This window comes from Felis catus, chromosome D1 (assembly GCF_018350175.1).
Source record: "Felis catus isolate Fca126 chromosome D1, F.catus_Fca126_mat1.0, whole genome shotgun sequence".
Classification (NCBI taxonomy): domain Eukaryota; kingdom Metazoa; phylum Chordata; class Mammalia; order Carnivora; family Felidae; genus Felis; species Felis catus.
Genome location: NC_058377.1, coordinates 14,034,534 through 14,048,100, shown reverse-complemented (window position 1 = coordinate 14,048,100; position 13,567 = coordinate 14,034,534). Strand labels below are relative to the sequence as shown.

Below are 13,567 nucleotides of genomic sequence, written 5' to 3'. Positions count from 1 at the left end.
GGTCTGTGGGGTTCTCCCTTGGGAGGGTTCCATCCGACCGACTCCCTACCTGTAAGGCTGGTGACGAAGGGGGTAAGAACATTTGTATTGTCCACTTTTCTGTCTCCAGCAAAGCTCAGTTGCTCTGCCACCCGCCCCGCAGGGCAGGCTGTCTTGCACAAGAGAGGCTATTTTCAGAGGCGCCTGCCGGGGGCATCATGAACACTGGAAAACCCAGCTTTGGCTACGAGGCCTACCCCCTGAGACCCAGTTGACAGCTCTTTGGTTCAGGAGGAATCCTTCTAGGTTGCTGTGGGAGTGGGGGTGACGTCGGGGGTTGATTAGGATGCTTGTTGGAGCAACTCCTTCGCCTCCTCTGGTACCAGCCTCACCAGGAGGCCGGGATCTGGGAGGGGCGGGGGGTACCGAGGAGAAGCCCCCTTCCTTCACACCCACCCACCAGCCCAGAGTCACTGGAAAGAGCAAATGCAAATGGATCCAAAGCACAATACCCAGAATACACTGCCTCGCGTCCTAGGGGCTCACTCTGAGTTAAAGCTGGGCTCCTCCTGGGGGCTGACATTTTCCCTGGTTCAAACAACATCTGTGGCTCGCTGAGCTTGGTGAAAGGTGAAGGAACCAGCCTCTGCCACTGCAGACTCCAGGGAATCAGAAAAACCAGCTTTGCAGGTCCCTCCCACCTGGAGGGGCTCCTGGGCCCACGCCTGCACTCGCACGCCCATACACACACACACATACACACACACGCGACCCCACAAGCACACACTCGTGGTAACCCTCACAGCCACTCAGAAGCCCACACGTGTGCATTTCCACATGCGTGCAGACTCACATGTGTGCCCTTTCATAAACACTCACCTCCACCCAAACCCACACACACGTGTGCACACACACATCTGTCCACAGACAACGTGCAGACTTCTATGAACCAGAGGAGAGGGCCCGCCCCCACCCCATCCACACCCCACACCCCAAGATCGGACAGGGGCAGACCCAGGAGAGGCTGCTGAGGGTTTGAAATAAATGCATTCTGAAAAGAAGGACTGTCTTCCCCTCCAGGCTCCAGGCCAAATCTCCAAATGAAATCAGGCCGGGGAGAAATGAACAACCGAGATGCACAAAACAATGTGAAGAAGAAACGAATAATAATATAAAAAAAAAGGTGAGAGTTATTTTTCAGCTCACTGGCTTTCTGAAAAGTAATATAAAGTTGAGCAGCGTCTTCTTGGAATCGACCTTTCTGAGCCGAGACCCAGGCCACACGCACATCTCTTTCCTCTCTTTCTATTACCCGAAATTTGTATGGTTTCATCTCCTCTGATTTTCTTTCCCTTTGTGCGCCTGTGCAAACCCCTTGTGTCAGGGGCTTGTTCCTAACCCTGCAGCCCTGCCATGCCGGAATGTGTCTCCCGGGCCCCCTGCAGGGCTGAGAATTGAGAGCCTCCTCTACAGCTCCCCCACCAAAGTTGAGGCCTTGCCCCCCACCCAGCTCTGTCCTCCTCCCTGCCCAGAAGAGGCTGCAGCCTTCCCCCTCCCCACCTCCCCCACAACGGCCTCCTGGCCTTCTTTGTTCCAGAGACAATTCTCTTGCACACTGTTCTTTGAAGCAGAGCTGGAAAGGGAAGGGTGGATGGACCCAGGGGTGCAGGCTCCTGGTGCAGGGAGGGCCGGACGATGCTTGGTGAGCGTACGAGAGAGCAGGTGAATCCTAAGAAGATTCTGTCTTCTTCAGGGCATGGTGGCAAAAAAAAGTGTCCATTCTATTTTTTTTTGTTTTAATTTTTTTTAACACTTATTTAGTTTTTGAGACAGAGAGAGAGCATGAACAGGGGAGGGTCAGAGAAAGAGGGAGACACAGAATCTGAAACAGACTCCAGGCTCTGAGCTGTCAGCACAGAGCCCGACGCGGGGCTCGAACCCACAGATCGTGAGATCATGACCTGAGCTGAAGTCGGACGCTTAATCGACTGAGCCACCAGGTGCCCCAAAGTGTCCATTCTAAAATGCTCAGGGGAAAAGGATACGGAAGGGGAGATCCAGAATTTTCCTAACAATTATGACATTCCCTGTAGTTGCAGTCAATTCTCCACTAGAAGTGATGCTGGAAGAACCTACCTAACGGTGGCCCCTTTGCCTGCCGTCTCTGCCACCTCCCATCCCCAGACACACATACTCATGTACCTGCATATGTAGACAGACACACAAACTCGCATGCACGAGCACCTCAGACACATCCATACAGATGCACGCACACACACACACACACACACACACACACATACACACACACACAGAGCCGTGAAGCAAACATCCGTATGCACTCCTCAAATACACATGCATGTACACCCTCAAACACATCCACATAGATACACACACTTGCACTCCTTACACACACTTGCACAGACAGGGGTATATGCACTTTCATCTGCATGTTTACCTTTTCGAGCTGCACTGGTGCCTTTTCCAGTGAACTGTGTGTCTCCTCTGAACTTTCTGCCTTAAGGAGGTGGGGGACCTAATGGCTTTTGCAATAAAACATCAAATGTGGGGAGAAAGTGCCTGGTGGCATCTTTGCTACAAAGGTGAGTCAGGGGTGTCTGGCTAACCCCCGACTCGGGGTGGAATGGCTTCAGGAGGACCAGTCACACACCTGTCCTTGGTCCACCCAGCAAGATAAGAACACTGATGGATGCATTTGAGGTGGGGAAATGAGGGCATGGGGATGCAGGGAAGGTAATTGAAGTTTTTCTCTGGAAGAGACTAAGAGGTCTAGTGTAGCTAATTCCGACGTGTATCGCCTGATGTGTTCTTGTCCTCACTCAGCCGGTGGTTGAAGCCCAAGATGAGCCGTGGGAGGGGCTCAGGACATGACACGATGTCAGGGGTGGACTGCTGTGTGCCAACAGTGGTGATGATTGACGTGAGTAAATCCTTGGCTTTTTGCCTAAGTGCTTCCTCCTTTGTTATGTCATTTCTATCATCACGCTCACCTTGTCATGTAACTGGAACGGGTATTAGTATGCTTATCTTATAGATGAGGAGTCTGGGGCTCGGGGAAGGTGAGCAGCTTGCCAGGTGAATGAGTCAGGCTGGGCTAATCACTGTCACAAACAGCCCCCAAATCTCAGTGGGTTAGTTCCGTAAAAGTTTTGCAGATATGCCCCTCCTCAATGAGAACTGGAAAGGATGCCCCGCTTGATGCAATGTTTCTGAGACCCAGGCTCCTTCTTGGGGCTCTGCTATTCTTGGAGTGCTTGGAGTGCCTTGACTTGGCAGGTGCATGGAAAAATCAAGTGAGGGGTCTATGCACAATGCTTTTTATGGGTGGGGCCTGGGAGTGGCGGCGTCACCTCTGTTCATGTTCCGCGGGCTAGAACATAGTCACCTGCTACGTCTACAGCAGGGAGGCTAGGGAGTGTCATGAAGCTGTGGGTCCGGCAAGAAAAGGAGAATGAGGGTACCAGTGAGTCCTGCCACGCCCAGACTCACACAGCCCACGGCAGTGAAATCAGTCCTCAGACCTAGGTTCTGATCCTGGTACTGTGCTTTTCTCTTCCGGCACTTTACTTTGAAGAAGTAAGCTTTTTCAGTGGAGCCATGTTCCTGGTCTTTTTCTAGGTCTGGAAGTCCTTACATCGATAAGAATCCACTGATAACGACCACAGTATCTCCCTGTTATATGCACATCTCATTTCTTGTCCCCACCACCCCATAAGTTACATAGGATAACCCTACCTTCTACTCGAGGACAAGTGCAGCTCAGGGAGATCAAGGAGCTTCTTTGAGGTTGTGGGAAGGTGACAGTGTGAGTCTAAGCCTTTCTGGCTCCCGTCTTCTGTCTTTCTCCCATGCTGCTATGGCTCCCGCTGGTCATGGGATTGGGGTCTGAGTAGGTGGAGAGCCAGCCTTCTTAATCCCGCAGGGCAGACGTCCCTGACGATACTTAAGTAGGATGCAAATGCAGTGGGCAAAGTTCTCGCCGCCTTCTGCGCTGCAAAGCATCTGGAGAAATATGAGGGCCTAGGCCATTGTAGCTTAGTTTACTTGGCAGCCACGCACCTGGAGATATTAGCAGAGCTGGGAACCGACTTCCAGTTGTACGATCTTGAGCAAAGCTGGGTTGGGAGTCAAGAGATATTCATGCGGAAACCCAGCCATAGTTAACTGTGCAACTGTGGGCCTCTGAACGGAGGCCCGTGTGGTTCAGTACCGCACCCTCCCCTCCTGCAAATTGGAGATGGTAGTTACCACCCTCGTTCCAGACCCTGCTATGCTGCATAGCCTCCTAATTGGTTTCACCAAGGCCACGCCATTTGTCTTTAATCCCTTCCTGCACATCCCACAAAGTAACCTTCTTAACCACACACCCCTTGATCGTGCCTCTCTTCTGCACAACGACGTTCATGACTGCCATAACGTCCAAGCTCCTCAGTTAGCCCGTCATGGTGCTTGATACTCTGCCCCTACATTACCCATCTCGACGGATCCCCCTTGACTCCCCTAAATGTATCAAATGTTATTCTTGCCGTACTTTCTTCTTCCTCCCTCGGACACCCCGCTGCCGGGGTGCCCTCATTGCTAGCCTACCTGTTGCTACTTCTAAGATACCGCTCTGGATCACTCAGCACAACCTCCACCCCTTCATCATTGTGACAGTACCCTCATGCTGTGCTTCCCTCCGAGGCACCCTTGGTGCCATGGTCTTCTGAGAATGTTTCTTATCTTTTTCCCCAGCTGTGAGCTTCACCAGGGTGAGAGTTAAGTCTTGTACAATTTGTACCTTTGGATATAACAGCCCTCAGACAATAGTTTACGCATGAAAAAATAATCAGGAGATAGCCAAGACTTTCAGTGATATGCAAATGAAAGATATGGCTTAGGGGCCATCGTTAAAGTCGGTTTGACTGTTTCCTGCCAGCTGGGGGTTGTCAGGCAGTTTCCACGTCTTGAAGGGCTGCTAACCTCCTGGGTTTCTCTGCAAGGCTGCATGGGTGGGACCTCCGAGCAGAGACCTGTGGCACTTTGAGCTGTGTATTCTCTGCCCACTGGGGGCTTAGAAGCCCAGGCCCCCAACAGGCTCACCTGTCGGGAAGTAAGCTAGGCAGGTGCATTTGGGGAGCTCCTCAAATTGAGCTCTGTTGGCTCCCTGCCCGCACTCCGCCCCTCCACACCAGGCCAAATTGTAGGCTGGAGCCAGTGGAGAAAGTAATGGATTGGAACCAGGATGCTCAGGTTAAGTGGGCCGCTTTGTGGAACTCATCCATAATCCTGCTGGAGCCCAGAGAACAATACGTTAATTAGAGCCGACAGCACTGCTCCCACCAGCCATCCATCCTGCCTGTGTCTGCAGGGCCTTCCCCATGGACACGCCGGCCCACTCCCTTCTCTGAAAGAGATTTATTCATTATCAATGTTTGTCTGTGAGAGGGACCCGGTGGGGAGGGAACAGGATTCCAAAGGGGACGGGATATGAAAGAGCTGCTGGCAGCTGACGAATGGGTGTGTCTGGGGGCTGGAGATGGGTGTTCCCAATTAGGAGGATGAGGCGAGCCCACTGGATTGGACAGGGGAAGAGGTAAGTCAAATGGAATTAGAAGAAATTCAGTAAACATGTCCAACAAGTGGTCCTTGTGGGAGTTTTAGCTTTGGACCTAGCTCGCTTTAAGCCACAGACGATGGCGGAGGGGGGGTGGTTAGAAGACAGAAAACAGATGAAGTCCCTTTATCTATAGTCTACCCTAGTGCTCCTTTGCAGAAGCACTCAAAAAGTGCTTGTTGGGTGAATAAATGTCTTTCATGGCAGCCAGAGGGACTTAGGTCGGACATCATAAGGAACTCTTTGCCAGGGAGCAGGAACTAGGGATGAGAGACCAAAAATGGGTTCTGGGGTTCCTACCCAGCAAGAATCTTTTGAAAGAAAGGCAGACATATTTCATTTGTCCTGGATCCCATTATCTGCGTATCATGTGGAATTTTGGAGGAAATGGGAGAGGACCAGGTCTCCTCAAGAAAGCGGGACAGCCTAGGGAGGTAGGGAGTCAACAGGTCAGAGATGGCAAGGGACTAGCGGGCCTGTGGCCCACGGACCAAAGCTCCAAAGGGAATGAGAGGGGTGAGCAGTGGGCTGCAATATCCTCACGAACTCATCTCACAAAGGGATATGAAGGACTCTAGCCCCCTCTCAGTAGCCTCTGCTGCCAGGCAGAGAAAAGGGGAAGTGGGAAAGTGAGGGCCAGAGTCCCACCACCAGTGCATGCCAGCATCTCGCCGCTCTATGTGTGAGCCCCGGGGCCAGCCGCATCCCATCCCCCGGGGTCCTGTTTGACATGCAGAATCTTGGGCAGCACCCCAGAACTACCGGATCCAGATCTGCATTTTAGCGAGATCCTCCTGTGACTTCTGTGCACACCAAAGTTGGGGAAGCAAGTCAGCAGGATCATGTGCCTAGCTCTTAGTGGACCAGATGGTGTTTTGGGGAGAGAACTGTGTGAGTAGTTTGGAAGTTCTTGCCATAACTGTCTATTGACTGGCTGGGTGACTTGGGGTAAATCACTTAGGCCCTCTGGGCATTAGTTTATTCATGTCTAATCTGAAAGGACTGCACCAGATCTGTGTTTCTTAAACTCTCAACCATCAGAATCCCCTGAAATGAAAGACAGACTCTTGGGTGCCACTGGCAGCGTTTGTGTAGAGCCTGAGATTTTCTGATTAGTTCCAGATCATGCTAATCACTGCTGGGGAGGGGGAGCACACTTTGAGAAGTGCCTGACCAGATGATGTCTAAGGTTCCTTCTGATTCGGAAGCTCTGTGGGGTTTTATTCCCCAGTTTACGACTCTTCCTTCCCCCAGGGCACCAACCTGTTGCTCTCTGTCTCTGGCTCCCCTTCCTGTGTCAGTGCCATTTTTCCAGCACACCCAGGACTGGAGGGAGCCAAATCTTACGAAACGCATGGAAGTCAATACAGGCAAAGTATTAGCCACGAAGATTTAAGAAGAGTCCTATGAAACACAGCAATAAAACCTGGAAATAACTATCCATTTCCTACAACAAAATGTCTCATTTCCGAGTCCATAAACGCTCCCCCTCCAGATCCCCGGACCCATCTGTTTTGTAAGCATGTGTAATTATTAGCACCATAAAGTCACTTTCTATACCTAATCTAATTATAGGGAGCCAAAGTAATATCAGGTAGAGGAGGGGGAGGGAAGAGATGCGCTCACTGCAAACTCAGACTATTTCTTTAAAGAGAGAGAAGTAGTCACATGAGAGTGTAATGATTCTTTATGGTGATATTATACTTCCTATGGAGGCTTTGGGGACAGCTTTGCAAATAAGACTGAGCTGGCTCATCTCAAAGTAAAGAGCAGTTTCCTGCCATGTACGGAGGATTTAGGCCCTACTGGGAGCTAGGAATTAGGATCACCGTGCTTCGTCTGCTCCCAGCCTTCAGATCCTCTGTAGATCTCAAGGACATGGCCTTCCATTCTAGGCACTTCCAAAACCGGTTTATCCTTTCCTTGCTTTTGCACTTCCTCTGGAAGGAAAAAAAAAAAAATTACAAAGCTACTCTGAGATACGAGCTAACTAGGAACTTGTGGTTCAGAGTGAAGCCTCGACTACTGTTTCCTGTTCTCCCAAAGTGCCCTGGGGAAGCTATCTAGTCACCGGCTAACCGAATGAGTGAGTGAGTCACCGGATGAAGTGGTGAATGAATGGGTAAGGTACAGATGATGACAGGACTGTTCTTAAAGATGAAGGAGAACATATTCCTTCTCTTCATATGTCTTATTTGTGATGGGGTGCGGGACAGAATAAGGACCAACGAGGCATTACCGGCAGGCTGATTTTGCTTTACTTTATGATAAGCAAAATAGCATTCTGAGCATGTGAGCCCCTCAGATGGACCAGCCCTCTTTGGTTAGTGGTGAGTTCTCCATCAGTGGAGATTTTCAGACAAGGCACATTTGCCATGAATCTTGTCTAGGGCGTTGGCGTGTTAGGTAGGAAGAGAGGGAGTGGGTAATGAGGAGAATGTTTATTGAGCACTTACTATGTGCTCGACTCTTTAGTTGTATAATCTCATTTAATCCACTCACCAAACCCATGGGGTTTACTTTGATCCCTATTTTAAAAAGAGAGAAGGCAAGCTCAGAGCATCGTGGAACTAGTCCACGCAGCCCAACTAGTCAGAGGGGAACTGGGATCCAGACCAGGTCTGTCTGCTCCAGACTTCATCTGCCTTCTGCGGGGACTTGGAAATACTGTCCCATAGGCTTAAAATTCTTCAGTGCACTTTTCTGGAGCTGCACTTGACACGCTTGACTTTCGAAAACACAGGCTGCTGCCGCTGCTGGCGGTGATGTTGGTCTATCTTCTGGATCCATCTTTGAAAATTCAAAGAGGAGATGTTGTGGGAAACAGCTCTCTTGGTTTGTTAAGCTGCCCTGACGTCTCTCCTCATCTGCAGATTTGTCTGTCTGTGAGGATCCCAAATAGACGTAATGGTTTAGGGGTTTCACTCCATGGCCTGGAAACCCATGCATGCGGTAGCCCCTTGCTTCCCCTCTTCACCCAGGGCGACGGCTCCTCTCTCCGGCTCTCACACTGACCCCGTTCAGGGCTGAATGGAGGAGTGTTTTGGCCGGGCAGGGGCAGATAGCTGGGGCTGCAGACCACAACACGGTTGCTAATTTCTTGTGCTGGGCAAATCCCAAAGGTGCTGGTGGTGCAGTCTGGAGAAGACTGAAAGATGGGCTGATGTGCGCTTTCTGAAGCGTCTCGGCAGCCTCTGGAGGCAGCTGTGTGTGTGTGTGTGTGTGTGTGTGTGTGTGTGTGTGTGTGACTCTCGTCTCTGTCCCTTGTTCTCATGCCAGCCTTTTCTGGATGCCCACCAGACTCCTTCCTGCCTGTATGCCTCCGTGCCCCGCTTCTCATTTGAAACCACGTGGCAGGACCCCTTTCCCAGTTGCAGGGGGAGCAGCTGATCAAGGGGGATAGGACGCAACTTGTCATTTGGGACCAGGCCACCACCTTTCCTCTCTGAAGTCTACCCCCTTCTCTTTGCCTCTGCTTGCCTTTGCCTCCATTTCCTTCCAATCCAGCTTCATATCATGCTGGGAGAGGCCCGAGCTCGAGAAGGGCACCAGCCAGGCCCCTGGGAGGGCATCTGCTTCTGCTGATAAGTAGCCCTGTCTTTTTCCTACCCATTCGGTGGGGCGGAGATGCCCTCCCACACGAGCCATGGAATTAAAGCAGCGAAGTGGGCTTTGGCAACTGGCCTTCTGCTGGTACCAGACCTGCTCTCGTCTCCATGGATTTTTCTCTCTCAGAGAGTCACTATTGCCCGACTACAAATGATTTCTTCTTGCAAAGCACAAGAGGGTCTTGTGTGGAGCCCACCCCCTGAACGAGATGGGAAATTGGAAATCCAAGGGCCCAGAGCCTTAGGTCTGAGAATTGATTCCCAACCCCTGCCCTGTAGGCTAGGTGGGGGGTTTCAGAGCAGAGGGCTGCACAGAGTGCAAACCCAACCCTACCCAAGTCAGAGCCATGGCGCAACCTGTCTAGCCCATGTATGAGCATGCTAGGGCCTCTGTGAAAATGTACCGCAGACTGGGGGGCCGTAAACAGCAGAAATGTGTCATTTTTCAGGTCTGGAGGCTTGAAGTCCAAGACCAAGGTGTTGGCAGGCTTACTTCCTTCTGATGGCTGTGAGGGCAGGATCCGTTCGGGCCTCTTTCCTCGGCTTGCAGGTGGCTGTTTTGTGCCTGTATCTTTTCACGCTGTCTTCCCTCTCAGTGTCTCTCTGTGTCCAAATTTCTCCTTTTCATTAGGATGCTAGTTGTACTAGTCCACTCGGGCTACCATAACAAAATACCCCAAGACGACATGGTTTAAACAACAGAAACGGCTCTGAACAACAGAAACCAATGGAAAATTTTCTTACAGTTGTGGAGGCGGGAGAGTTCAAGATGAAGGTCTGGCAGGGCTCAGTTTCTGGTGAGAGGTCTCTTGCTGGCTTGCAGACAGCTTCCTTCTGGCTGTATCCTCGTGCGACAGAGGGGAAGGCTCTGGGGTCTCTTCCTCTTCATAAAAGGACACGGGCCTTGTCAAACTAGGGCCCCACCCTTACCAGCTCATTTAACCTTTATCATCTCCCTGTCTCCAAATCCAGTCACGTTAGGGGGTGCAGCATAAAGATGAATTTTGGGGGGGAGGGGGCACAATTCAGTCAGTAGCGCAGGCAGGTTGTTGCATTAGGGTCTACCCTAATGATCTCACTTGATTGTCTCTGTAAAGACCTTATAGCCGAGTAAGATCCCATTCTGAGGTCTGGGGAGACCTCACTTCAACAGGTGAATTCACTTCAACAGGTGAATTTCCGGAAAGGCAAGTCAACCAGTAAGACTCAAGTCCCACCCAGCTCCACCAGCCCCACACTCCCCTCACCACCACCCCAGAATCCATTACAAAGAGACCGATGGCTCTTCAATCATGCTTCCTTTCTTTGGCACAGTCTGCTTGGTTTTCTGAAGGCAAGGGATGGGAATAGTCCCCCCACACACACACTGCAGCTCCCTTTTCTGAGGGAGCCCCCAGGCCACCCCAGGCTCTGCCATGCACCCCCACTTTATGAGTTGTCAGCCCTACTCACAGCTGCCATTTTCCAAGTCATCAGCTTGTTCATTGGGGCCCGGGCCACCCCAGCTGACTTGTCTCTATTCCAGAAGGGAAGGAACCACAGCATTCAGGTGGCCGTTTGAGGTGTCCTTGGAGACATCCGGGCCCGAGCCAGCCAGAGAGCACGAGGGGGTGCCTCTGAAGAGGATTTGGGGATCGGGTGTGTGGGGAGAGTCAGGCAAGAGGGAGAGAGGAGAAGAGAGAGACTGGGAATTAGTCAAATTCCCCCTCATTCCAAGCTTGCCATCACACAGCCATGGAGAAAGCCTTTTCACCACACTTTTTCCTCATAATAGGATTATTCCGAAAACATTTCAAGCGAGAGAAATGCTGTTTTCTTTTAAATCTTTATTTAAAGGACACAAAGATCAGAATTTTCTTTTCCACATTGAGTAGCCCTTATATCTTTATCATTCTCCTGTAATTTCCTCCTGGAGATACAGAAGGCAGGTCCTCGCTATTATCAGGAGGCCCTCGAGCCATGCTGTGCTTCTAAGTTCTAGAGCTGGGTGTGGGGTCAGGGTGTTGGGACTCCTCTTTGAGGAATCCCACAAAGTCGCATCCTGGCCCCCACGCCTGGTGCATCTCCCCCCCCCCCCCCCCCCGCTGGCCGCAGGGCTTGTCCACCTCCCTCCTCACACCTCCACACATCCATCGCTCAGCATCACAGGGCGTTGGCCTCGGCACAGGGGTGGGAGTCAGACGAACATGTGATCCAAGTGGACAGGGAGATGGGAGCATGAAGGCTTATGGAGGAGGTAGATTGCATGTGGCCCCCTTTATTGTGCTTGCACCTACCCTGGTCAGCATCTGGGGAGAAGGATGCCTGCTTCCTGTGCTCCCCGTCTCTGCCTTAAAACAAGACTCTGACAGACAGAAGGGTCTTTGGACAGAGCAGAACTCATCTCCCTCCTGGACATGTGGATACTGGCCAGGGCCCTGCTTTCATACATCCTGGGGAGGGGAGCACTGTTCCCCATCCCTGAGCTGGGGGGCAGCTCAGGATGTTGGAACATCTTCTCCAGTTTGGGTAGGATCCTTTCCTGAGAGAGAAACCCAGTAGGATGTGTGTGTGTGTGTGTGTGTGTGTGTGTGTGTGTGTGTGTACGTATTTCCATTTATATGTATGTATTTATATATTTCCATATGTGTGTATATATATATATATTTCACATATATATGGAAAGAGATTTTTATTAAAAGGAATTGGCTCATGTGCTTATAGAGGCTAACAAGTCTCAAAACCTACAGAGTGAGTGGGCAAACTGGAGAGCTGCTGGTGTCGTCCCAGTCTGAAGGCTGGCAGGCTCAAGACCTAAGAAATTTTGCTGTCGTGGGTTGAATCCAAAGGCAGGAAAAAGCCGACGTCCCATTTCAAATGCAATCAAGCAGGAGAAATTCTCTCTTACTCATGGAAGGGTCGGCCTTTTTGCTATAGTTGGGCCTTCACCTGACTGGATGTGGCCCACCCAACACTGGGGAGGGGTCTGCTTTATTCAGTCTACCAATTCAAGGGTTAATCTCATCCAGAAACACCCTCACAAAACACTCAGATGAATATTTAGCCAAATGTCTTTGGCATCCAGTGGCCCCATCAGGTTAATACATAAAAGTAATCACCCCCCTTCCTTTCTATCATTCCCCACTTAGTCTGATACATGTCTGAAATACCAGGCTGCTCTGGCCAGAGAGGGCGATACTGAATGGCCTGTACTTGGTTCTGTCTTAGAGAAAATGACTGGCTATCAGGATAAGGAAGCCCATGTCCCTGCTTCTCTCTGCCATGTCCCTCTCTGCTTCTGGGTGAATCATAGGCAGTGGTAGCTGGGCCAATAGGAATCATATCCTGGGATTGATCTTTGAAGAGAAAAAGAAAGCACGTTTCCCTCTCTGTTTCCCCCCTACTGGTGGCCTCACAGAGGAAGGAAAAAGGAGCTGCCGACTTAAATGCCAAAGGCTCTCCCTGCATCACATCCTCGAAGCTGCACAAAGACTCAGCAAGGGCAAATCTCCTCTCTGCTGTAACCACAAGGAAACATGCACGGAGTTTACATCACCGGCTCAGAGTCTTAGAACTGCCAACTGCTGGAACCAGGATTTGAATCCAGCTTAGGTATACTTTGAAACTTCCTCTTCCTGCTCATCTTGGGAAGCTGCATGTCTGTGCAGGCTCTGGAAACTGTATTGCCTCAGGGCGGAGGGGCCACCGTCCGGTTTAACAGCATTCTCACAGCAGCGATGTTGTTCTGCCCAGGTGCCCAGGCAGTAAACCTGTCAGCCAGCAAAGGGAGTCACTGAGGGTTTGATGTCGCCGTGCTATGTCGTCTACGGTCAAGAGTAAATGAGGAACCTGGAGAAGATGACCGCTAAGGGTCATGTTCTCAGGTTCTGGGGTCCTCGGGACGAAAGCTTTTCAACCGCCCTGGAGGATCCCCAGGGCAGGCAGCCTGGAGGCTCCTTCATCTTGGTGGCACTGAGGAAGGGAGTATGTGGAGGAACAAGTGGCCAGAAGCCCAGAGCACCTCTTGGTCTATGGTCCCTCGCCACGGTCTGCACACGGGCCTTGCTGGGGGAGGAGGTGTGGGCAGGAGCCTTTGAAAAGGGCACAGCGTGAGTGGAGCCCAGCTTCCTGTTTGTCTGGGACCCTGCCAGCCGTGTTCTGTGGTGACTCAGAAGAAGAGAGCAAACAAGGGGATTTTCAGATGGTCTTTGCATGCTTTCTCCTTTGTTTTCCCTTGGAGGGAGAGGCAGCCACTATGGGTCCTCTAAATCTTGGCCTGGAGGAGCCAGGCGCAGGAAGTGGGGCGGGGCGGGGGGGGATGGCTTATGTGAGATGAGAAGCCGAAGCGGTGCTAAGCCGAGCTGGGGCCAGTTGATATGCACCC

The 13,567-nt window shown here is 51.3% G+C and overlaps 1 long non-coding RNA gene across 1 annotated transcript in view; it reads left to right on the top strand.

Moving 5' to 3' along the window:
- The window catches only part of LOC111556568, a 343,041-nt gene that overhangs the window by 160,908 nt on the left and 168,566 nt on the right, over nucleotides 1-13,567 (top strand). Inside the window, exons 5-6 of the long non-coding RNA XR_002736076.2 lie at nucleotides 1,060-1,162; nucleotides 2,824-2,920. This is a non-coding gene — a long non-coding RNA (uncharacterized LOC111556568). The remainder of the gene's footprint in view (nucleotides 1-1,059; nucleotides 1,163-2,823; nucleotides 2,921-13,567) is intronic.